Here is a 25,036-nt window from a genome sequence, read left to right as displayed (position 1 = left end):
TCAATTGGAGCTGTAAAACACATATGCATGGGAATAACACAAGGGAACTCCCTATGTAGCTATCTTTATCTCAGACTAGCAAAATGTCATGTTTCTAGTTCTATATTTTACGCTTTTTCTTCTACAAAATCAGAGAACAGGAAGGCAGAACTGGTTCTGTGGGGAGCAGGGGCTGGTTGGCACTGGTGGGTAAGGGAGTTGGCAGAAAAAGGGGTAGGAGGATGAATATGGTGCATACAATGTATACACATATATGTAAATGTAAAACTTATACCTGTTGAAACTGTTCCAGGAATCAGGTGAAGGGGGATAGGTGAGAGAAGTGCGGGGGGCAGAAAAAGAATTTTGACACAAAATACCATTAAACTAAATGAATAAGCACATTATATGTACATACACGAAAGTTTTGTTTGTAAAGATTAGGGAAATAGGGCCAGAAAAAAGTGATAATTTCTTTCCAAGTTGGAATAATGTGGTCCCAAGGAATGTGGATCTGAGTTCACACAGTCATTTTTCCTCACACCCAACAGGCAATGCCCCAAAGCAATCTCTCTGACTTCCCAGAGCAATTCCATTAACCCACTCCATTTCATTATTGGGTCAAAACTCCCACAATCTTAAGAAACAGTGTCAATTAATTAGAACAAATCTTCTTAACCAGTTTTCACCAAGGAATAAATTAGTGATGTGGTATGTTAATCCTCCCAGGAGATGAAGGAAGCATTAATGCAAATCTGCATGTGAACACACACACACACACACACACACACATCATTCAATGGAAATACACTCAAGATTTAGAACACATTGGTTACCCCACAGTCTGAGAATTTAAAATAAATGTGGAGTACATACAATACAGTTTTCCCCAAAGTAAAACCCATTCTTCTTGTTATATCACTAATGTTGTATAAAATTTTTTATGATTTCACATGGGAAACATTTTTTTATTTTAATAGTAGTATGTGTACATGTATATGTCCATATGTGTGTTGTGTTTACTAGCTCCTACAGCTACTTATATATAATTATGTTGAAAATAAAGATAACATGCCAAATGATACTAGCTTTGTATTTTAGAGAAATAAAACTTAGCAGCTGGATATGCAAATGACAATGACTGTGCTATATATTAAAATAAAACTCTGATCCACTATTTGCAAAAAGAAAATTTTAAATGTAATATCAACATATACATAAAGAAAATTATGTTAAAAAAGTGAGCAATAAGCAAAGAGCAAAAAGTGTCCTAATATGTGAAACGTGTTAAGCAATCACAAAGATTGTCACGTTTATCTAAACATGTCTAGGTAGCCCTGCTCCTAAACTAATTTCCTCACGAAGTGGTGGAGAAGAAAAGAAGGCAAGGGACAAAAAATCATTTCACATCTGAATTAGAGATGACAGATATCCCAACTGAAGTGCCTTCCTCCTACTGAAGCAATTCACCCCACACTTAGATTTCATCTCACCCCAGATAGAATGGCCATATTCAAGGGCAACAACAACAACAAATTCTGGTGAGGATGTGGTGTAACAGGAACTCTTTGCACTGTTTGTGGGAGTGCAAATTAGTACAACCATTATGGAAAGGAGTATGGAGATTCCTCAAAAAGCTAAAGATAGAACAGTGTCACTGCTTCTGGGCATATACCCAAAGGAACATAAGCCGAGAAGATACAATAGAGACACCAGTATACCAATGTTCATAGCAGCATTATTCACAATAGCCAAGCTATGGAAACAGTCCTGATGCCCTACAACTGATGAATGGATCAAGAACACGTGGTATATATACACAATGAAGTTTTACTCAGTCATAAGGAATAATGACATGTGGTTGGAAAGTAAATGGATGCAATTGGAGGACATCATGTAAGTGAAGTAAGCCAGGCTCAGAAAGACAAAGGCTACATGTTTTCTCTCATATGTGGAAGATAGATCCAAAATACAAACATATACATGATAACAAACATGATAATATACACTCACATGTAGAACATGTGTATAATAGTGGAAATACTCTATGGGACTCAGGGAAGGAGGAAAAGGAAAGGAGAAGGATAAAGTATCAGCAATATCAGAAAATATAACATTTGTGAAGGTAGAGAATATAAGGATATGAAAGCTATTAAAAAATGGGGGTGAAAAATGGGGGGTGGGAGGTAAAAGGCTAAGAGAAAGCAATGGAAAGGGTTCAGCAGACCAAAGTAAAGTAGACTCACAGTGAGGACACATTGAGAAACCCCTTGAAACAACTACTTAAATAATAATGAAAACAAGACTCTAAAATAGGTACAGTGTGCATAAGGGGGTATTTGTGAGGGGAAGGCTGGATGAAATATACTAAGGTGGGAGTATATTGTGAATGGACTTCATATGCTTATATGAAATAGAACAAAGAAACTTATTGCAAATGCTTTAAGTGGGATGAGGAAGGGGTAGTGAGGAAGAGACAGTTGGGATGATCTAGTCAATGTACAATATAAGCCTATTTGGAATTGTTACAACGAATATACCATGCACAACAAATACATCCTACTAAAAAAAGAAAACCAATAACAGATGCTGCTGAGGATGCAAGGACAGAAAAACATTTACATACTGATGGTGGGAATGTAAATTATTCCAGCCACCATGAAATCAGTATAGAGGTTCTTCAAAATCTAAAATCAGAGCTACCATATGATCCTGCTCTACTCACTCATTGATATAACAAAAAGAATCAAAATCAGCATACTATAGAGATCCCTGCACACCCATGTATATTGCAGCACTATTCACAACACACAAATTATGAAATCAGCCTAACCACCCATCAATGGATGAATGGATAGAAAATGTGGTGTACATGCATACTATGCAATACTCTTCAGCCATTAAAAAGAATGGAAGACTGCCATTTGTAACAAGAAGGATGGATTTGGAGGTCATGATTTTAAGTGAAATAGGTCAGAAAAAGACAAATGAGTACCACATGTTCACACACAGATGTGGAATATTATAATATGATCTCCTAGAAGATGAGAGTAGAAGGGTAGTTATCAGAGGTGTCAAAGAGTGGGAGGGAGGGGAAAGCTGGGGAAAAGTTGACCAAAGAGCATAAGGTAAAATTTGATAGAAGCAAGGTGGTCTGGTAAACTGTTGCAGAATATGGTGATTATACATAATAGTAACATACTATTCCTATTCAAAAAGCTTCAAAAAGCTGCAGGAAGGGATTTTGAAGATTTTTACCAGAAACATAAATGATGGAGGGGAAATTTTGTTAACACTGAAGTAAATGTTATACAATATGTGTATGTATACATACATATATATGTTATATGTATACATACATATATATGTTATATGTATGTATATATGTGTGTATATATATATATATATATGACAGTGCACTGTAGTCCATTCATGAATACCAATTTTTGTTTTCAGATGAGACTAAAAATAAATTTTAAAAATTTAAAGTGAATGAAAAAATTAGCAATTACAAAGCTTCTATATTAAAATTTTGATGAAAGAAGCAAAATAAAATAAATCAATTATATATAAGGAAATGTTTTATTAAATAAAATGCAAAGTTGCACAGGATGTTATATAGATAAAATAATTTAAATCTTATAAATGTTTAAATAAATACATATTTAGATAGATAATAAACATAACAGAGCATTAAAAAAATACCTATAGAGTTGAACAAAATGTTGCTTAATACTGCTGAAACCATTTGACATATAGATTGAATTCATCTCACAATTATAGCAGAAATGAGTCTTTGTGATCACAGACTTGTGGAAATTGGATCTTGTGTATTAGTCACTGAGAACCATTTACATGTTGGACCAAGTCCCATTCCTTAAACGTTCTTGCAAGTTTGCTGATGAAGAGAAAGCTCTTATGATTTCTGTCCTGACCACCTCCCAGGCACAAAGGCTGTATTTATTCTTTTTCAGATAGAGAGTGATCCTGTGGAAGTATTTCTTCACAGCCAGTGTGGAGTCTTCATATATCAAGGGTGGCTCTTCTTCCCTTACCTCCTGTGTTAGACAGGCTTCCAGGTCTTTCAGCTGTTGAGAGAGGCAGGCTTGGTCTTTCCCAAGCATTAGAGGAGGCCTTTGTGCTAAAGAGGTTGTAGGTCTGCTGGGTCATCTTATGGAGGACAGGGATGGTTTGAGTGTTCTGAACCTGGTTCCCATTGAACTCACCCTGGGGGAATCCAAAGTCCTTTCTGTCCTTCATGCAGGAGAAAGGAGAGATTATCCTCATGTGTCCCAGGAGTATCAAGGCCCTCCTATTCCCAGATCATAGGTCTGTGGCAGGTCACAGCTCAGAGAATGAGCTGACCTGCTGCTGAGTACCACCAGGGCCACCAGTAAAACAAAGGGCAAGGCCATTGAGGATGTTGTAGATGCTGCTCCCTGGGTGAGGTGGGTGATTCTAGACCTTAGCTCTAGGTTCTGTGAAGACCTTCATGTGCTCAGTTGACTTAAGCAGGGAATGTGCCATGTTGCATTTTCTGATTGCCATCCTCTTACTTTCTGCTTCTCTTTTTACTTCCTTCTTGCAATTTCTACTTGCATTTTGCACAGTGTTTCTCATCCACTTTGGTTTTCATTATTGCTTCCCCTGTTCCCCTCTTCTAAATCTTTTGTACAAATTTATTTCCTACTGAAATTACCACTAAATTTAACAGACATATATATATTGTATCTCTAGCTCTACTATACACACAAAAAGAGTGAAATTTACTTTTCTTATAAAAAGAAGAGTTAAGAATAACATAACTTAAGCCAACAATGATCCTTAAAATATTTTGAACATTAGTTTTATAACTAAATATTTAGGCTTGTGATTCAATATTATATGTATCAAATTATGTGGAAAGTAAAAATTCTAAATACATTATTTTTCTTAATGATATCTTCCCTGCTGTTAAATTATGGAATTACATGTTGAGGTAGAATTTTTAAATACTGTGTTTGCAGCAAGAAAAATAGTTACTTTTCATCCTAAAATACATTACCATAAGTAGTGTAAAAATAAAAACTGGACTAAGGGTGGGGATCAATTGGTGGAGCATCTGCTTAGCAAGCAGACCCAAGGACTGCCCCCTCCCAATAAAGATAAAACAAAATTCAAAATGGAGCGTAGTCTCATTCAAGGAATATGTCTCAAACTATACTTCCTTCAAATCATCTTTACCTGTAGGTGTTATGAGAATAAATCTACTCCAATTAAACATTGATGGATGTGAATTTTTGTTGTACAGTCTTGACTCCTCAATATACCCCCATGTGAGTCACACTACTTATTTTATTCTGGAATATAGTAGCATGGGCTCAACCACCAAAGATGAATTTGGAGTTATATATTGAGGATGGCAAAGCCTTAGATATGATAGAACTTTGGTCCTTGAAACAATGTTGGACTCCACTGAGGATGGCCAAACCAGCAGTCATCTGATCAGAAATTCCTGCTCTTGATCCCTTTTTGAAGGAAAGATAAATTTGCATTGAGATCTAATTACTGATGGTGTCTCATTTATCAGTTACCAAAGCTAGCCTCAATCCCACTGAAAAGTATTTTTAAGATATACCATTGTTAAAAGTCTTTCCTATAAAAACTTCATTTCACGCTTTGGAAGTTGAAGTTACCTTCAAGTAAAAAAAAAGGAATACATGAAACATTATTATTTAACATTATGAATTTAAGAAAATAAATAACATTGTTTATTTTGTAATATAAATCATGTTGTTTCTCAAAATTTATGTGAATATATAACGCACAATGTACGTACTTATAAAATAATCTCATGGATTTGTTTTATACTATTTTGCCTCTTGTGCAAAAAATCTGAGTTTTTCTTTTTTGGAGTTTGAAGAAGTGACGTTTCTGCTTAGAGAGGACCATGAGTATAACTTGTTCTCATTTGCTGACTTTTCTTTCAGGATTGCTGAGGAGGGGAAAAGAGGCTTCTTTTTCCCTCTGGCAACCTCCCAGGCACACGTGCTGATTTCTTTTTCCTGCAGATAGTGGAGCATTGCGTGGAAATAGCTCTGGACAGAAACTCACCAGGATCAACAAAATGAAGTTTCTTCATTTCTTGACTTAGGTCATTTAAGGCTCTGACCAAGCCTAGAGAGGAGTTTATCCAGGGCGATTTAATCCCAAGCAGCACTGTTGTCCTGTTCCCTGAACGAATGAAGATCTGTTGTAACATCTACCTATTAAAATAGGTGGTTTCTGTCTTCTTGGTTTGGATGATATTCCCATTTTCCAAGGACGTTTGAAAACGAATCCATCAGTCAGGCAGTTGTGAGAGGGGATTCTTTTCAGCTGACTTAAGAGCTGAAGGGCATCCCTGTTTTCCAGGCCACGCCTCCAAGGCGTGTGCCCCAAGGGAGCAGGCTGGGCTGGAGCTGAGCATCACTCCTGCCATGAGCAGGTGTGAGCACAGTGAGTTTGGCGATTCTCTCTACGGCCTCTAGGGGGCGAGCTGGCGGCTCTCAGGATTAGGGAGTCCGGCAGCAGGAGAGCGAGGCGCTGGCGGCTGGCCATGTCGCCCTGTGCTGCTTTCCTATTTAATCATCCAGGACAGCCGCTCCGGACGTCAGAGCAGCCAGGCTCCGCCAGCGCCCGGGACGGCGTGTTCGTGGGCAGCAGCGCCGGGCTTCACTTTGGGGGCCTTTGGGCTGAGATTGCGGGGAACATGTGGAGGCTGAGTTTAGAAAGGACTCCAATTTCAGGGAGGGGAGCTTGGTGTTCACTGATGGGGGCTTTGATGAGGCCAGAGGGTCCTGTCCATAAGGGATCCATAGTTTATGTAGCATGTAAGCTGGTGGTTACCACTTGTTGACACTTTGATATCCTGAGTAACTGTTTCTCCCTGGATCCAACATCTTACTTTTATTTTGTTGAGAAATGTGTCAGCCTTTATTTCCATGGTAAATTGGAAATTTCTGCATCTACCTGAGATTGTAATATTCATAAAACCAAGAGGAAAGTTACGAGGAGATAGGTAAAAGAATTCTTATTGGCTGTCCCAATGAACTAAGTTGTAAATCTGCTGCGGTAAAGTAGTGTGAGGAAACAAATTAAAGACTTGTTAAAACCAATAATTTCCAGGAATCATCATATCATAATTTGTAGTGAGATATGTTGATGAAGGACTGATTTCCTTGTCTAATTCTGCCCAAAGAATTAAACACTGTCTTGCTTGTCAGTATTTAAATGTTACTAATTAAATTCATGATGAATTATATTGTAATAGTTATTGTATTGCTACTGTATGTGATTATTTAATATAAACGTCTTTATTAACATGATTTTTTGAAGTACATTGGTTGAGTAAAAGTTACTGTAGCAGGGAGGAGGATCAGAAGAAAACAGACTAAACCTGAGTCCTAATAACACAGCAGGGAAGCAGGCATGGCACAGCAGAAAGATAAAACCTGAGGAATCTGAACATGAGGAAAGTCACACAGCACTGGGGAGGGGAAAAAGTCATATGCACTAGGGTAAAGTAGCCTATAAAATTAAACATAACCATATATGGATTGAACCTTGCTTTTTGCTTCTGTACCCTGCTTGCAAAGGTATATAAGGTGAGACCCCTTTGTTCTTGGGGATCTGTCTTTGGACATGAGTCCACAGAGTCTGTGCTGGCACAATAAAACGTTGCTTCCTGCTAAATTGCCTCACTGTCTTATATCTCAGCTAGCTACATTCTGCTAGCTCATTGTCAGGGATTGCAGAGACACGGTGAGTTTTCACCTCCCTGTCACCGGAGTGCATTCCCCCAGACCACCAGGAGGAGATCCCACCAGGCGCTAATAGGCAGCTTGATCCAGAGGGTTATTCATCCTCCTGGCAAGTTGGGGTGAGGTCCTGGGAGGCACAGGAACCAGTGAGGGGAGGGCAATACTGCTCATCAGACTGGTAAGAACCCAGGTTCTTCTCAGGAGGCAGAAGGGGAGATTGATCACCTACCAGAGACCGCTAGTAACTACTAGTAGCCATGGTGAAACCATCTCTCAGGTTCAGGGAGTGGGGTGGAAGTACTGTGCTATGTGAGAGTGTGTGAAAGTACAAGCCTGAGTTGCGCAGCCCAGCTGCGAAGTGAGTAAGGAGTCCCAGTCTGTGGTTCTTTGGTAAACTCATAAGGTCAAGGGTGAGCCCTAACAGGGCCTTTGGTCCAGGGTTTATATAGACTCATTAGAGCCAAAGAGTGGACAGAGAGGGATGAAGTGAGTGCTCTTCCAAAACCACTCCCCCTCTGTCTGTCTGGCAGTCTGGTAACAGGAGGAGATGGGCAGAAATCAGAATTAAAACACTCCCTTGGAGTGTATGATTAAAAACCTTAAAAAAAGATTTAATGGAAACCATGGAGTTAAGTCCTAACAAGGTTAAGGTCCTTTGTAAAGTAGATTGGCCTGCTTTTGGCATAGGATGGTCCCCAGAAATGTCACTAGATAAAACTGTGGTTAATAAAGTTTGCAGAGTAATTGTAGAAAAACCCCTATCACCCAGGAGAATGGAAAAAGCCAAGAGGCTAAAATTTGTCCTCAAAAACCAGACTCTGTTGTTTTTTTAAATTCAGTTATCAATTTATTAGACAGATTGAGGAAGAATCAGAGTCTTCCAGTCTTGATGGGTAGCTTTGGTGTCCCAGTTTGCACATCTTCACCCAAAATGGGCATCCTGAAAGAGGACTGAGGCCCAGCACTAACTGAGCTCTTACAAAAGTTAACACATGGAGGATGGACTTGCACTGATGCATAAGATCTGGTCTGACTTGAAAGAAAAGGAATGTAGCAGAAGGATTGTGAAAGTGGATAGGGGGAGGTGGAGAAATGGAAACAAAATTGGGATGAGGTCTTCATCGATAAAGTCTAGTCATGAAATGTTTAGAGACAGAAAAGGATGAAAGGTCTAATATACTCCTTCAGTTGAGTTTTTTTATGTCTTAAAAAGCAAATTTAAAAAATTAAGACTATTGAATTATGCCAGAAATACTAAACTTGCTGGCACCTTTACTTCTAGGGAGCATAAACAGGGAGAACCTACCTAAAAGGGTGAGAAAAAAAGAGCAACATAGACTATTACTGGGAAAAAAAACTGTTCCAAAATATTGGTGCAGTAAGTTTGGTCGCTTATTGAGACAGTCATGAGATGCTTATGTTTCCCTGGTAATGGCTGGTCAGATTATGCATTCATCTATTGATTCATAATCTCCAAAGTAAGGAATTTTATCTTTTTTATTATATCAGAAGTGGAGACTCCCTTTTGATTTTCCATTTTCAGGCCTTTGAGCCACTGGGAGCACAAACACTGTTTAAACTCCTTTATATTAATAAAAGTTCACTTAAAAAACTGATGGTATGACTAAGTGCTACAGCACTTGCCTAACAAACACAAGGCTACAAATGGGGCAGAAACCAATCTGTTTTAAATGTTGCCAGTCAGTCTGCTTTAATGTCAGATGATATGGCTTAGACCAGGTGGGGCCACTCAGAAGGAACTTTCATCATATAAGAGACTGGGACAGATGTAGGAGTCTTGACCCAGCTGCTAGGATCCTAGCACCATCCAGTAACCTATTTGTCAAAACAACTTAATGCTATTGCCTGAAGCTGGCTGCTGTGTCTGCATGCATTGGCAGCTACGGTTGCTATAGTAACAGAAGCAGATAAGCACAACTCACTGGGGCAAACACTCGCTGTCTTGGTTCCCCACTCCATCCTGACACTCATGGAGCATAAGGGAAATTATTGGCTGACTAACTCCCAGATGGTCAAATACCAGAGTATGCTGTGTGAAAACCCATGCATCCTACTGGAGGTTGTTAAGACTAAACCTGGCCACTCTATTGCCAACTGACTCCGGCCCCCCAGACCATGACTGCTTAAAGGTTATGGATGAGGTTTTCTGGTTTTCTTGGCCAGATTTAACCAATCAGCCATATCAGCAAACCAGATGTTGAGTATTTCACAGATGGCAGCAGCTTTGTCTGGGATGGCACATGCTTTGCTAGACATGCAGCAGTAACTTTGGACTTAGTTATTGAGGCTCACTTGCTGCTGGTAGGGACTTCTGCACAAAAGGCTAAATTTGTCGCCCTCATGTGTGCATTCCAGCTCACTGCAGGAGTATGAGTAAACATCTACGTTGACTCTAAATATGCCTTCACAACCATTCATGTTCATGGGAGTCTCACCCTTTGAAGTCCTTTATAGATGCCTATCCCCCTTAAGCAAGGGCACATGGTGGGGGGACCTTTAGGAAATAGGTGACCTCACCCTGAGGCAACAGATGCAGGCTCTTGGTTAACTCTTTCAAAGACTAATGACTGGGTCTGGAAGAGGCTTCCTATTAGCCTAACAACTACCACACACCCATACAGGCCAGAGGATGCCCTCTGGGTAAAGGAATGGAATGTATAATCATTAAAGCCTCATTGGAATGGCCCTTTTGTTATTATTTTGTCTACTCCCACCACAGTTAAAGTAGCAGAGATTGCTCCTTGAATCCACCACATTCTAGTCAAGCCAGCTTCTCTCAAGTGGGAGGGCATCCCTGATCCCGTTTCACAGTGCAGGATCACCCTCTGGAACCTGAGCACCCTCCTTCAGCAAAACTCCACTTCTCAGGAAACAACAGGAGACCAAGAATGACTGGACAATGGCATTGCTCTAATCACTCCCAGAAGCTGACTAGTCTACACATGGCAGAAGCTTGAGGTGTCAATCTTCCATAGGACAAATGGGTTGTTTTTCAGACCAGTTATTTCACTGTAATGCATTGTCACCCCTTGTCAGTACCTGCTGTTGTAGTTCTCACCCTAGTCTTCTCCATAGGCTTGGCAGAAACCTCCCCAGCTGATTGATCTCACAGTGAAGGGTTTTTATTTGCTCTCTTCTATCTCTTTTGAGCAGGACACATAATTACCATTTACTGTTACTGATCTGGTTTCCCTTCTGGGCCCCAGAGCCCTCCTCCTGTGACCTATGTAGGTATACTACTCACGCAGGAAGTGTTGTTACTAAGACTTTACTTTTCCATACTTACTATTCCTGTGCAGACTGTCATCAGGTCATGCACTCACAATCACACCACCTATCTAGTGTGCTCCCATGATAATCAGCATATCTGCTTCAACTCCACTTACTGCCCTCAGGACCAATGGTTAGAGATCAAGAGCATCCACAACCCTGGGAACCTTGTCAGCTGCACCCAGGTGTTTAGTCCTGATAAACCAGTTTCCATGTTTTTTTGATATATGTACAGCCACAGACAAAGGCGGATGTGGAGGTACAGGCTGTGGCTGTGGGGATCTAGCTTGGGAAAGATCCTATGTGTCAAAAGATAAGTATATGTGCCTGGGAGACAACTTTTGGCCATGTGATGATGCAGGTTCTTATTATTGCCGTATTGGAGTTGTGTTTCATGGGCCACATGACAGAGGGCTAAATACACAGCCTTCCTTCACAAGTGGAAAGCTGCCCTTAACTGTACCCATGGCACCTGTAACTGTATAAATTTCACTGTACCTAAGCCATCTGATTGGACACAAAGGCAAGTAATTAAAAGGGTCCTGACCCTGGGAATCTGATACACCTCAAATTAGTAACTGTTACCCATGAGACCTCCTCATACCAAGTTTTTCACTCCTTTTATGCAGAGATGAGGAGTGAATTTTCCATCTCTGCCAAAGCTAAAATATTGTTCCTCTCACTGGCTGAGTCTGTAGCTCAGACACCGAATGTTACTTCATGCTATGTTTGTGGGGAAACCAACATGGGAGACCATTGGCCTTGGGAAGCAAGGGAGCTGGACCCAAGGGAGCCTTTTAATGAGACTGCTTTCCCAAAACACAGGAAAGACATCTGGTTCCTAAAAACTTCCATCATCAGAAATGATTGCATCTCCTGCCTGGAAGACCAGTTCTCCACCTTGGTGGGAAATTTAACTTGTTTAGGATAGAAGTTTTATAATGACACTGCCTAAGAGACCCAATGCTGGGGAGCTCTAAACCACACAGAACCCCAGCCCCATCAACTAGCCAACTTTTCTAATCTCCAGAGAGAATGGAGCGATCTTACTGCAAACATATATTGGTGGGCACCAATGGGCTATATTGGACCTGTGGGAAACAAACTTACATAGTGCTACCTAGAAGCTGATTTGGGTCTTGTGTGTTAGGCTCAATCAGACCATCCTTCTCCTTGCTTCCCCTGAGACAAGGTGAAAAACTGGGAGTCCCCATATATAAAGGAACATTAAGTAGACAAAAACGGGGTGCCTTACAAATTGGCAATTGGAAAGATGACAAATGGCCTCCTGAGTGAATCATCCAGTACGATGGTCCTGCCACTTGGGCAGAAGATGGGTCCTGAGGCTATCACACCCTTATATACATGCTCAACCACATCATCAGGCTGCATGCTGTTGTTAAAATTTTAACTAGTGAAACTGCAAGAGCCCTCAATTTGCTGGCAAAACAAAGCACTAAGCTGCAAAATGCCATCTATCAGAACAGCTTGACTTTAGACTATTTGCTTGCTTCTGAAAGAGGAGTTTGTGGAAAATTTAATCTAAGCAACTGCTGCTTACAGATTGATGATTTAAAAAAGGGGGGTGTCATAAAAGAGCTCACAGACAGAATGAGAAAGCTTGCCCATATCCCTGTCCAGACTCAGAAAGGATAGGATCCCAGTGACCTGTTTGGATGATGGTTCTCTGCCTTAGGTGGATTCAAAACCCTGACAGGGACATGGGCCTAATCTTAGGAGCATGTTTATTACTGCCCTGCCTGTTTCCCCTGGTGCTGCAGTTTATCAAAACTATTATAAAGGCCATTATAAAAAGAAAAACAGCCACACATGTAATGATGCTATGAAAATACAAACCCCTAGATTAAGATGATGCTCTTTGACTCTAGGTGGGTCCAAGCATCAAAGTGGGGAATAATATAGCAGGGAAGAGGATCAGAAGAAAATAGACTAGGCCTGAGTCCTGATAAAGCAGCAGGGAAGCAGAAATGGCATAGCAGAGAGATAAAACCTGAGGAATATGAGCATGAGGAAGGTCATGTAGCACTGGGGAGGGGAAAAATTCACTTAGCACTAGGGTAAAGTAGTTTATAAAATTAAATATAACTATATATGGATTAGACCCTGCATTTTGCTTCTGTAATCTGCTTGCAAGTGTACATAAGGTGAGACCCCTTTGTTCTCAGGGCTCAGCCTTTGGACATGAGTCCACTGAGTCTGTGCTGGCACAAAAAAATGTTGCTTCCTGCTAAATTGCCTCAGTGTCCCGTATCTCAGCTAACAACATCCTGTAACACTGCCAAGAAAAATATTTGCAAAACCAGGAAGAATATAGACTGAATAACCAACATGCTTTTCTGAATCTCTTTCTTGTCCCTCTTTACTTTAGATACACTAACTTTTTTAAAGTTTTTGTTTTCTTTGCTGTTCTGGGATTGGAACTCAGGCCTCTGTCACTGGAGCCATGCCCCCAGTCCTGGCTCTTCCTCTGACCAGAGTGAGGCAGTTCAGTTAAGCTCCTTGGATCAGTTTCTTCCTCTCACAGTCATGATGTGGTGCTTGAGATCCAAATAAGATGCTAAATACACTTAATCTGCACACTTTTTTATGATTTTGGGTTTTTAAAAAATTTTATACATTGTTTTGATTTAACATTTCTCTAGGCAAAGCATGTATTGCTGCTTGGGAATTACTTACTTTTTCATCTTAATGCTAGAACCAAAATATCAAAGTAAAAATATAAAGAAAAAGTCCTAAAGCATTCTTTCAATAATTTTGAGGGATTTTTTTTTGTTTCTTTTTTCTGCCAACATTCCTGGAAAGCTTCCATTGCACTTCAGAAGACTGAAACAAATGGAAAAGAAATGTGAGTCTGAATATGATGAAAATGAAAGCAGTAAAGTGACTGGCCCTTGGGAGAGAAAAGGAGATCTCTCCTGGGGGTCATCTTTCATAATTTCCAGTGTCATTTGCTTCTTAATTCTACATATACAGCTCTCATTGTAGGCTTTTAATTCCATCTATTTTCCCACTTTAGTGATTGATCCAATACACAGAGCAGCTGTTGATAGTCACCCTAACATCAACAAGATTTTTCTCTGAATGCTCTCTCCTCAAATGAACACATGAGAAGACTTAGGCATTATAATGCTTGTTGATTTCAAAGTCAGTATCCAAGTGGCAAAGCACATTTGTACTTAACATCAGTCAATAATTTATAGGACAGATATCTCTCCTTTTGGTTTTATGTACTATCATGCCTAGTCCACGGAATTTTTAGAGCTTTTCTGAGTCCAGACTTCAATAGAGAATCAAGAAAGTCACAAGCCAACTTGGAACAGTTTATAATGAAGGAGTCTCTCTCTCTCTCTCTCTCTCTCTCTCTCTCTGTGTGTGTGTGTGTGTGTGTGTGTGTGTGTGTGTGTATTTGTCTTTAAGGTCTTGGGTAGCCCAAACTTGTCTGAGTTTAACAGTGTCACTGATGCTGTCCTTAAACTTGCTATTGTACTGCCAAGGTCACTCAGTACAGGGGTTTTAGTTGTGCACCAACTCAAATGGCTCTAGAAGTCAACTTTTGGAGAGCATGTTGTTCTTTCTGGATAATGGATGATTTTTCATTGCATTAAGGTTTCCTCTGTGGGGAAAATGAACTCAGATATCAATATTATCTTTCTGTGTCTGACAAGAAGCAAAGGAAATGATGATTTTTTTTGGACATTTCACCCAACTTAGTAGAGTTAAATAGTAAGGAAAATGCTAATAAAGGAATGAAATTGTGTAATGTGTTGCTTGTCAGAGAGACATTGTTTTCTTGTCAAGTACCAACCAGCTCCATCCCTGCTTAGTGTCCCAGATCAGGTGTGTTTATAGTAATACAGCTGTAGACTAGGTACTGTTCCTGACATTAAAAAATCTATCTGGGGATTGGAACCAGTGGGAGGTGAGAGGTTATAAGGAAAGGGTGCAAGAGGGTGAAGGTAGTGAAAATATTATACTTATGTATAAAAATGGAAAACTGAGACGTTGAGACTATTCCAAGAATGGGAGGGGTGATAAAGGAGAATGATGGAGGGAGTGAATTCAACCAGGAAATATTGTAAGGATTTTTGTAAGTGTTACAATGTATCCCCAGTACAATATTATGATAATAAAAATATAAAAAATAAATAAAACCACAGTTAACAAAAAAACTATCCTAAATGTAGGCCATTAGCAATACTCTTGTTTTTCATATGTCATAGCATCTACCATGTGCTCTGCCCCATTTAGTCACACATAGAGAAAAGCAGAGAGTAAAGTAGCCTGCATGGGGTTCTCTTATAATGCCCATTTAGAAAAAAAATGAATGTGGAGTCTCCCTTGCCACCTAGAAAATTACACCCTGAGTCCTCAACTCTACTCTGAACCAGAGTTGATTCTAGACTAATTACTTTTTTCCAGTAGAATCTTGCCTAAGTAATGGCAGAGTCTTCCTCTCCAGCTCCGTTTCCCCTCCTTCACTGAAATAGGGCATAGACTTATATTACAAATATTACATAATCCCTTAATTGGCCCCATTTTTGTTACATGGTATATTTTCATTTTTGTATTTTAGAATGCTCCTTGATAAGGATGAATGTACTTTTAACACATGTTGTGAACCCAGAGGTATATGTACATACAATTCATTGAAAGGTACATATTTCTATCCATTTATTTATTTATTTATATATCCATAAGACTTACATTCTTGTTACTGAAAACTTCAGCAACAGGTTCATGATCTGCCTAGAGAAATGAACTAAAGAAGAAATAAACTAATGCGCTAAGGCTCAGAGCTTATGTCTGGAAGGGCTCCCTGAAGGAATACAGCAGGCACGGAAGTGGAAAGAGTTCTGGAGACATGAGGACAGAACAGCACATAAGAGGAGGGGTAGTGAGATAACAAAAGACTCTGGACCACCTACTTGGCCAACTTCTTGATGCCTTTTATTTGTAGACTTGGCTGATGGGTTGATTAAACAGACTGACTTGAGAAACTGGGCTAAACTTTTTAAATGCCAGAACAGAACTAAAGAAGTCTGGTTTAAGAAAAAAAACATTTTCAATTGAAGAGATTAATTTGCATAGTGCTTCAATAGCTCAGGAAGTAAAGGGTCGAATTGTGAAATGAGATTGCATTAAATTAATTATCTTCTGCACAGCAATGAAAATAATTATCAAAGTGAAAAGGCAGCCTCCAGGATGGAAGAAAATCTTTGCTATTATTCATCTTATAAGAGATGTAAACTCAGAATATATAATGAGGTAAAAAATGTTAACACTAAAGAGCCAATAAATGGGCAAATGAATTGAATAGACAGTTCACAAATGAAGTACAAATGAACAATTATACATAAAAAATGTTCCACATCCATAGCCAGGAATGAAACACAAATTCAGTCTACTTGTAGATTCCATTTTAGTCACACTGAGTGTCACTGAGGAAAGAAACAACAAAAAATGCTAGGGAGGATGCAGGGGAAAAGGAACACTTACATACTGTTGGTGAGAATTTTAAATAGTTCAGTCATAAAGGAAACAAGTTTGGAAATTCTTCCAAACCTAAACTTAGAACTATCATATGATCCTGTTCTACCACTCATGGGTATTTACCCAAAAGAATAAAAGTCAGCATACTGTAGGGATCCCTGCACACTCATATTTATTGTGGTATTATGCATAGCAGAGATATTATGGAATTAGCCTGTGTCCCAATGGATGGATTAATGGATAAGGAAATTTTTGGTACACACACACACACACACACACACACACAATGGAGTTTTATTCTGTTTTAACAAGAATGAAATTTGCAGGTAAATGTATAGAATTGATAATCATTATGTGAAGTGAAATAAACTTGTGTCAGAAATAGTGCAATTTTTTCTAGTATGGAAAATGTAGATTTAAAACAAACCAGAAAAGATATGAATGTAAAAGGAAGACACACTGGGGGAATCAGTGACAGATAAGATGCAAACAACAGTGTCATGGGGGGTTGAATTTGATTGAAGTTTATTGCATACATGTGTTAAAATGTCATCCTCAAATCCATTATTTTTAAAAATAAAATGAGTATTTTGGCAAAATAGGCTACTATGGAGGAAGAGCTGCCTTTGACTTCCCATTTTTAGATTGGTCTTGACTGATCTGTAAACTATCCACTCATCTTATTCTTCTCTGGGTCTTCTTACATACACACAAGTGGGTGTGATCATTTGCTTCATTTATATGTATCCATTTCTATGGGAAAATTGGATGCATTTAAGTTTTATTTGCAACATTTGTCAGGTAATAATTAGTGAGCTACCTGAAGTTGAAAAGCTAGTAGACTTAAGTCCTTGGTCAATGTTTTTGTCTGCAAATGTTCTCATTATTCTCTCTGCATGCCTATATTCTCACTTCAAACTACCACAGATATTGACTTTAAAGACCTGACCTATTTTCTCCTTGGAATACCTATACAGGAATCTATAAGATACGTCTAAGCAGAGGAATCATTTTACGAATGTTGTGTTCTAGGCATTTTACTCAGTCCCTAACATTTCAGGAGATCAGTCTCAATGTTTATGAATGAATACATCATTGTAACAGTTGTAGAAAAAGTAACAAAATGCATGGTAATATATGATTTTAGAGCACAATAGATTTAATGATACTTTTAAATTCTTCATGATCCTTCAAGAAAAGTTATAATTGAAGATTTGGTGGATAATTTCATCAAGAGATCATTTAGTGGAATGGATATTTTCTTCAAGCTTGTTTTTTCTAATATTTATCAGTATGAGAAAGAAGGGCCTGGGTAAGATGGAAATTCACGGCCCACTTTTGCTTTCACGATGTTCAAGGATCTGTGATGATCTTCCCTTTCTCTCGCTCCTCCTTTCCTCAGGTCATAAGGACACAACTTGAACTTTACATTGTGGTCCAAGACTTCCTACCATACTCTTAGCCACTTTTCAACTTTATGTATTTGGTAACCATCTTAGGTGCAGTAGGGATGTGATGTAAGTTAATTGAACTGATTGACTTATGCGCTTATGTTCTAAGGGAGTGACTTTTTCTGTGAACTAAAAATAGTTTAAAATTTAAGAAGTGATTCTAAAAACATGTTAAAACCACTTTTATAAATCACTAAATACAGCTGTTTGGAATCCTTTCTACCCATTTTCCAGCTATGTAGGCTATGATATCCTCTTCTGCTTTAGTAATTCTGTAAGAGACTTCTTCCACCCAGTCAGCTGTTCTCATTTGCAAGGACAACAAATCAGATTCTCATAAACCCCAGGGAAGAAACTCTTCTCTTGAGGTCAAGGCTCCAACTGTCTCCCACCCAATAGACTGGCTTTGATAAACCACAATTTTCCTCCCATCAGGTATTCCTTGTGTCTTTCTGCTTACATTCCATGGTGCTGGAATTTGGACTCAGGGCCTCATGCTTGCTAGGCAGGCGTTCTACCAATTAAGCCACTCCACAGCCCACAAGTAAATTTTTTAAACAATAAAAAAGTGCTGATCCAAAATGGTGACTATAGGGCAGACACAGACAGTGTGAGCTCTGTAAACCAAAAATTTTGCTGAGATGTTGGAGCTACACTTGGCAGAAAAAAACCACCAAGAAGAATCAAAACTCTGACACACTGAACCCCCAGCCTGTACAAAGCTTCTCCACACCATGCTACACTGAGAAAACAGGAGGGCTCTCAAGCCGCCAGATGCCAGCTCCAAATCTGCTTGGGAGAGGCAGATAAAAAGTTTTACAATTTTAAGTTAGCTAATACTAAATTACACACAGACTAGGGACAGAAACAGCACCAACTGGAGTGATGGGAACATGAAAAGGGGATGGAATTCATTCTCCCCCCCCAAAAAAATTTATACAGGATTTAGAGGAAAATGAAGAAAATGGGTACCCAGTTCTAGACTCCAACAAAACAAAGATAAACTATGCCAAGGAACTCAATGAAGCCCATGAGAACACCCTGAAAGAAGAAATCCTGCAAATAATCACTGAGAATTTCAAGGAGATTTTACTAGACATGATCGACCAAAACATACAGGAGGTACTCAAGAAATTCCAAGACAACAAAAATAAAGAATATGAGAAGACACAAAAACCAATCATTTTTTTAGGAGCCTTAAAAAAATACCAAAGTGAAACAGAGAACACCACAAATAGAGAAATAAATGAATTAAGGATGAAAGTTGCCAATATTAAAGGGGAAGTGACCCATGATATAGACAACCTCAGAAAAAAAGAATGAAACAAATATAAAACACAATGGAAGGCCACTCCAGCAGACTAGAATAAGCAGAAGACAGACTCTCAGAACTTGAAGATAAAATCGAAATTAAAGGAAAAACTGAAGAGCTATTAGTCAAACAACTCAAGACCTTCAAAAGGAATATGCAAGAACTCACTGACTCCATCAAAAGACCAAACCTGAGAATCATGGGCATTGAAGAAGGAGAAGAGGTGCAAGCAAAGGAATTCATAATATATTCAACAAAATAATAACAGAAAATGTCCCAAATATAGAGAAAACTATGCCCATTCAGGTACAGGAATCCCCCACAACACTGAGCAGACTTGACCAAAATAGAAATACCCCATGAAATAATATCATTAAAACAACAATCACAGAGAATAGAGAAGGAATATTGAAGGCCGAAAGAGAGAAAAAACAAATAACACAAAGGTAAACCCATCAAAATCACAGCAGATTTCTCAACAGAAACATTGAAAGAAAGAAAGGCATAGAATGAGATATTCTGGGAACTGAATGAGAAGAACTTCAGCCCTAGGACATTCTGCCCAGCAAAACTATCATTCAAAATAGATGGAGCAATAAAAGTCTTCCACAATAAGCAGAAACTAAATATATGACCTCCAAGCCACCACTATAAAAGATTCTCCAAGGAATTCTGCACACAGAAAATGAAAGCAAACAAAACCGTAAGAGGGCAAGCAGTACCAAATTATAAGAGAAGAAAAAACAAGGAATCAGAGAGTAACATTGATTCCGTGGCAAACAATCAAACACTTAAACAATAAACACATCTAAATGACAGGAATCACCACATAACTATCAATATAAACACTGAATGTTAACAGACTTAACTCCCCCATCAAAGACACCATTAGCCAAACTGGATTAAAAAGGAAGAACCAACAATCTGTTGTTTACAGGAGACCCATCTCATTGACAGAAACAAACACTGACTTAGGGTGAAAGACTTACCCAGCCAATGGCCCCCCAAAACAGGTAGAAGTAGCAATACTTATCTTGGACAAAGTAGACTTCAAACTTATATCGATCAAATGAGATAAAGAAGGACACTGCATACTAATAAAAGCAGAAATACACCAAAAGGAATTAACAATTATCAACCTATATGCACCCAACATCAATGTACCCAGTTTCATCAAACATACTCTGAAGGACCTAAAAACATATATAAACTCCAACACAGTGGTAGTGGGAGACTTTAAAACCCCCTATCATCAATAGATAGGTCATCCAAACAAAAAATTAATGAAGAAATTATAGAACTAAATCACATCATAGATCAAATGGACCTAGCTGATGTCTACAGAATATTTCATCCAACTTTTGCACAACATACATTCTTCTCAGCAGCCCATGGAACCTTCTCTAAAATTGATCATAACTTAGGGCACAAAGCAAACCTCAGCAAATATAAGAAAACAGAAATAATCCTCTGCATTCTATCTGATCACAATGCATTAAAACTAGAACTCAACAACAAAAACAACAGTAAAAAACATGCAAACAATTGGAAGCTGAAAACACATTGCTCAATGATGAATGGGTCACTGATGAAATAAAAGAGGAAATTAAAAGGTTCCTAGAAGTTACTGAAAATGAAAACATGACCTATGGGACACAGAAAAGGCAGTCATAAGAAGAAAGCTTATAGCAATGGGTGCTTATATTAAAAGGACAGAAAGATCTCAAGTCAATGACCTAATGATACATCTCACACTCCTAGAAAAACAAGAACATGCAAATCCCAAAACAAGCAGGAGAGAAATAATAAAAATAAGGGCCCAAATCAATGAAATAGAAACAAACAAACAACAAAAACATACAAAGAATCAATGAAACAAAAAGCTGGTTCTTTGAAAAAATAAATAAGATTGACAGACTCCTGGCAAACCTGACTAAAATGAGGAGAGAAAACACCCAAACCAGTAAAATCAGAAACGCAAAAGGGAAGATAACAACAAACACCATGGAAATTCAGGAAATCATCAGAGACTACTTTGAGAATCTATATTCTAATAAACTTGAAAATCTAGAACAAATGGACATATTTCTATGCTTATGACTGTCCAAAATTGAACAAAGAGGATATCAATCACCTGAATAGATCTATAACACAAAATGAAATTGAAGTAGCAATAGTCTCCCAAAAAAGAAAAGTCCAGGACCTAAAGGATTCTCTTCTGAATTCTATAAGAACTTTAAAGAGGAACTAATACCAACCCTCCTTAAACTGTTCCATGACATAGAAAGGGAAGGAATACTGCCAAACTCATTTTATGAAGCCAGTAATACACTCATCCCAAAACCAGATGCACATACCTCCAAAAGGAGAATCTTTGGCTAATCTCATTAATGAACACTGATGCAAAAATCCTCAATAAAATAATGGAAAACCGAATCCAACAACACATGAGAAAGATCATTCATTACGACCAAGTCGGCTTCATCCCAGGGATCCAGGGGGATCCAGGGATGGTTCAACATACACAAATCAATAAATGTAACAGCACAATAATAGAAGCAAAGACAAAAACCACTTGATCATCTCAACAGATGCAGAAAAAGCCTTTGCTGAGATCCTACATCACTTCATGATAAAAGCTCTAAGAAAATTAGGAATAGAAGGAATGTTCCTTAACATTGTAAAGGCTATGTATGACAAACCTACAGCCAACATCATACTCGAAGGTGAAAAACTGAAACCATTTCCTCTAAAATCAGGAATGAGTCAAGGATGCCCACTATCCCCACTCCTATTCAAAATAGTCCTGGAATTCCTAGCCAGAGCAATTAGGCAAGAAGAAGAAATAAAAGGAATACAAATAGGTAAAGAAACTCTCAAAATATCCCTATTAGTAGAGGGTATGATCCTATACATTAAAGACCCAAAAAACTATACAAAACTCCTAGACACCACAAACAGCTTTAGTAGTGTGGCAGGATACAAAATCAGCTTACAAAAATCATTAACTGTTCTATACACCAACAATGAACAAATTGAGAAAGAATATATGAAAACAACTCCAAATAGCTTCAAAAAAATCAAATACATAGGTGTAAACTTAAAGGATGTGAATGATCTCCACAAGGAGAACTACAAAGCTCTGAAGAAAGAGATCAAGGAAGACTACAGAAGGTGGAAAGATCTCCTGTGCTCATGGATTGGTAGAATTAACATAGTAAAAATGGCTATACTACCAAAAGCAATCTACATGTTTAATGCAATTCCCATCAAAATACCTATGACATTCATCACAGAGAATGAAAAATCTACTCTAAAGTTCATCTGGAAACACTGAGTAGCCAAGGCAACTCAGCAAAAAGAGCAATGCTGAAGGTATCACAATACCCAACTTCAAACTATATTACAAAGCCATAGCAATAAAAACTGCATGGTACTGGCACAAAAACAGATATGAAGACCAGTGGAACAGAATAGAAGACTAAGATATGAATCCACACAGCTATGCCCACTTTATTTTTGGCAAAGGTGCCAAAAATATATAATGGAGAAAAGATAGCCTCTTCAATAAACATTGCTGGAAAAAGTAGTTATCCATCTGCAAAAAACTGAAACTAGATCCATGTTTATCACCCTATACTAATATTAACTCAAAATGGATCATGGACCTTAATATCAGACCCAAAACTCTGAAGTTAGTACAGGAAAGAGCAGGGAATACTCTGGAATTAATAGGTATAAGCAAGGACTTCTTCAATAGAACCCCAGCAGCTCAGCAACTAAGAGAAAGGATGGACAATTGGGACTTCAGAAAATTAAAAAGCTTTTGCACAACAAAAGAAATGGTCTCTAAACTGAAGAGAGCACCCACAGAGTGGGAGAAAATATTTACCAGCTGTACATCAGATAAAGGACTGATAACCATAATATACAGGGAAGAACTAAACTCTCTCAAAATCAATGAACCAATATAGAAATGGGCAACTGAACTGAACAGAACTTTCCCAAAAGAAGAAATTCAAATGGCCAAAACACTTGAAAAAATGCTCACCATTTCTAGTCATAAAGGAAATGCAAATCAAAACCACACTGATTCCACATCACCCCTGTTAGAATAGCCATCATCAAAAATACCATCAACAATTGGTGTTGGTGAGATTGTGGGGAAAAAGGAGCCCTTGTACATTGCTGGTGGGAATGTAAGCTAGTCCGACCACTCTGGAAAATATTTGGAGGCTTCTCAAAAATCTAAACATAGATCTGCCATATGATCCAGCAATCCCATTCCTGGAGGTATACCCAAAGAAATGTGACACAAGTTACTCCAAAGGCACCTGCACATCCATGTTTATTGCAGTGCTATTCACAATAGCCAAGTCATGGAAACATCCAAGATGCCCCACTACTGATGAATGGATCAAGAAAATGTGGTATTTATACACAATGGAATTTTACTCCAATGAAGAAGAATGAAATCTTATCATTCGCAAGTAAATGGATGGAACTGGAGAACATCATTCTGAGCGAGTTTAGCCAGGCTCAGAAGACCAAAAATCTTATGTTTTTCCTCATATGTGGACTTTAGATCTAGGGCAAATACAGCAATGTAGTTGGACTTAGGTCACATGACAACAGGAAAGCACATACAGGAGGTATGTTGATCGGTAGAAAACACAAAACATGAAAGTGTTTGATGTCCCCACTGCAGAGGAACTAATAGAGAAACCTTAAAGTGACAGAGGTCAACATGAGAAGGGGATTGGGAACCAGTGTAAAGATTAGTTGGAGATGAATCAGCTTGGGTTGTAACACATTTGTACATGGAATCCATGCTAGGAATCTTTCTGTATAGCTATCCTTAGCTCAACTAGCAAAAATGCTTTCTTTCTTATTATGCTTATGTCTTCTCTTCAACAAAATTAGTTATAAGGGCAGAATAGGTTCTTCCTGGAAGCAAGGAGGGGTTGGAGGGCAGATGGCAGGGGGGAGAAATGACCCAAACAATGTATGCGCATGTGAATAAATGAATAAAAAAGTAAAAAAAACTCTTCTCTTCTTTCCATCCCATGATAGAGTTGTCAGTGCAACTGACTCAGAGAAAGAACATTTTGAACCTTATGTGAGAAAGCAGTGAGCATTTTGAAAGAACTCCTCAACAAAGCCTTTCACACAGAAAACCATCATATTAATATCATTATCTATGGGTATCTAAAGTTTGTATCAAAGTAGATGATTAACTCACAATCAGGCGTCTATATTGCCTATGTATTTTTAGCTTTAAAATACTTGATTTTGTTTGTTGAAAAATTTAACAAAATCTGAAATGAAAACCACTGTCATTACTGATGTGTTTGCCTGCCTGCCTGTGTATACAACACTAATGACCTACATAAACACAGAGTTACAGAGAGCTTTTCCTCAGTCCCCAGACAGCCTGCTCACAGCACATGTGTCACAAAGACCATCATGCTCAGGTAACATGGTGTTTTCCAGGGTACATGACTCTGGAGTATTGGGGAAATGCCCTAAGCTCTTGGCGCTGGATGTGCTTGCATCATAGGGAATCACATAAGCAGAGGTCAGGATGACTCTTTATAGTCTCCATCGAAGTTTCCTTTAAAAAGACAAGAAATGAGTTTTGGTCTTTTTGTGTGATCTTTTTCATGAAGGCTCTGAAGTGATTGAGAATGAATACTTTGACACAGAAGCAT

General features: G+C 38.5%; 1 pseudogene; it reads right to left on the bottom strand.

Annotated features, from left to right (window-relative positions):
* Positions 1 to 3,830: 3,830 nt before the first annotated feature.
* Positions 3,831 to 4,394, bottom strand: LOC109691069 (interferon alpha-5-like; annotated as a pseudogene).
* Between the last annotated feature and the right edge of the window lie 20,642 nt (positions 4,395 to 25,036).

Source organism: Castor canadensis, chromosome 13, assembly GCF_047511655.1.
Source record: "Castor canadensis chromosome 13, mCasCan1.hap1v2, whole genome shotgun sequence".
NCBI classification, from domain to species: domain Eukaryota; kingdom Metazoa; phylum Chordata; class Mammalia; order Rodentia; family Castoridae; genus Castor; species Castor canadensis.
This window is presented reverse-complemented; position numbering and strand designations above follow the sequence as displayed.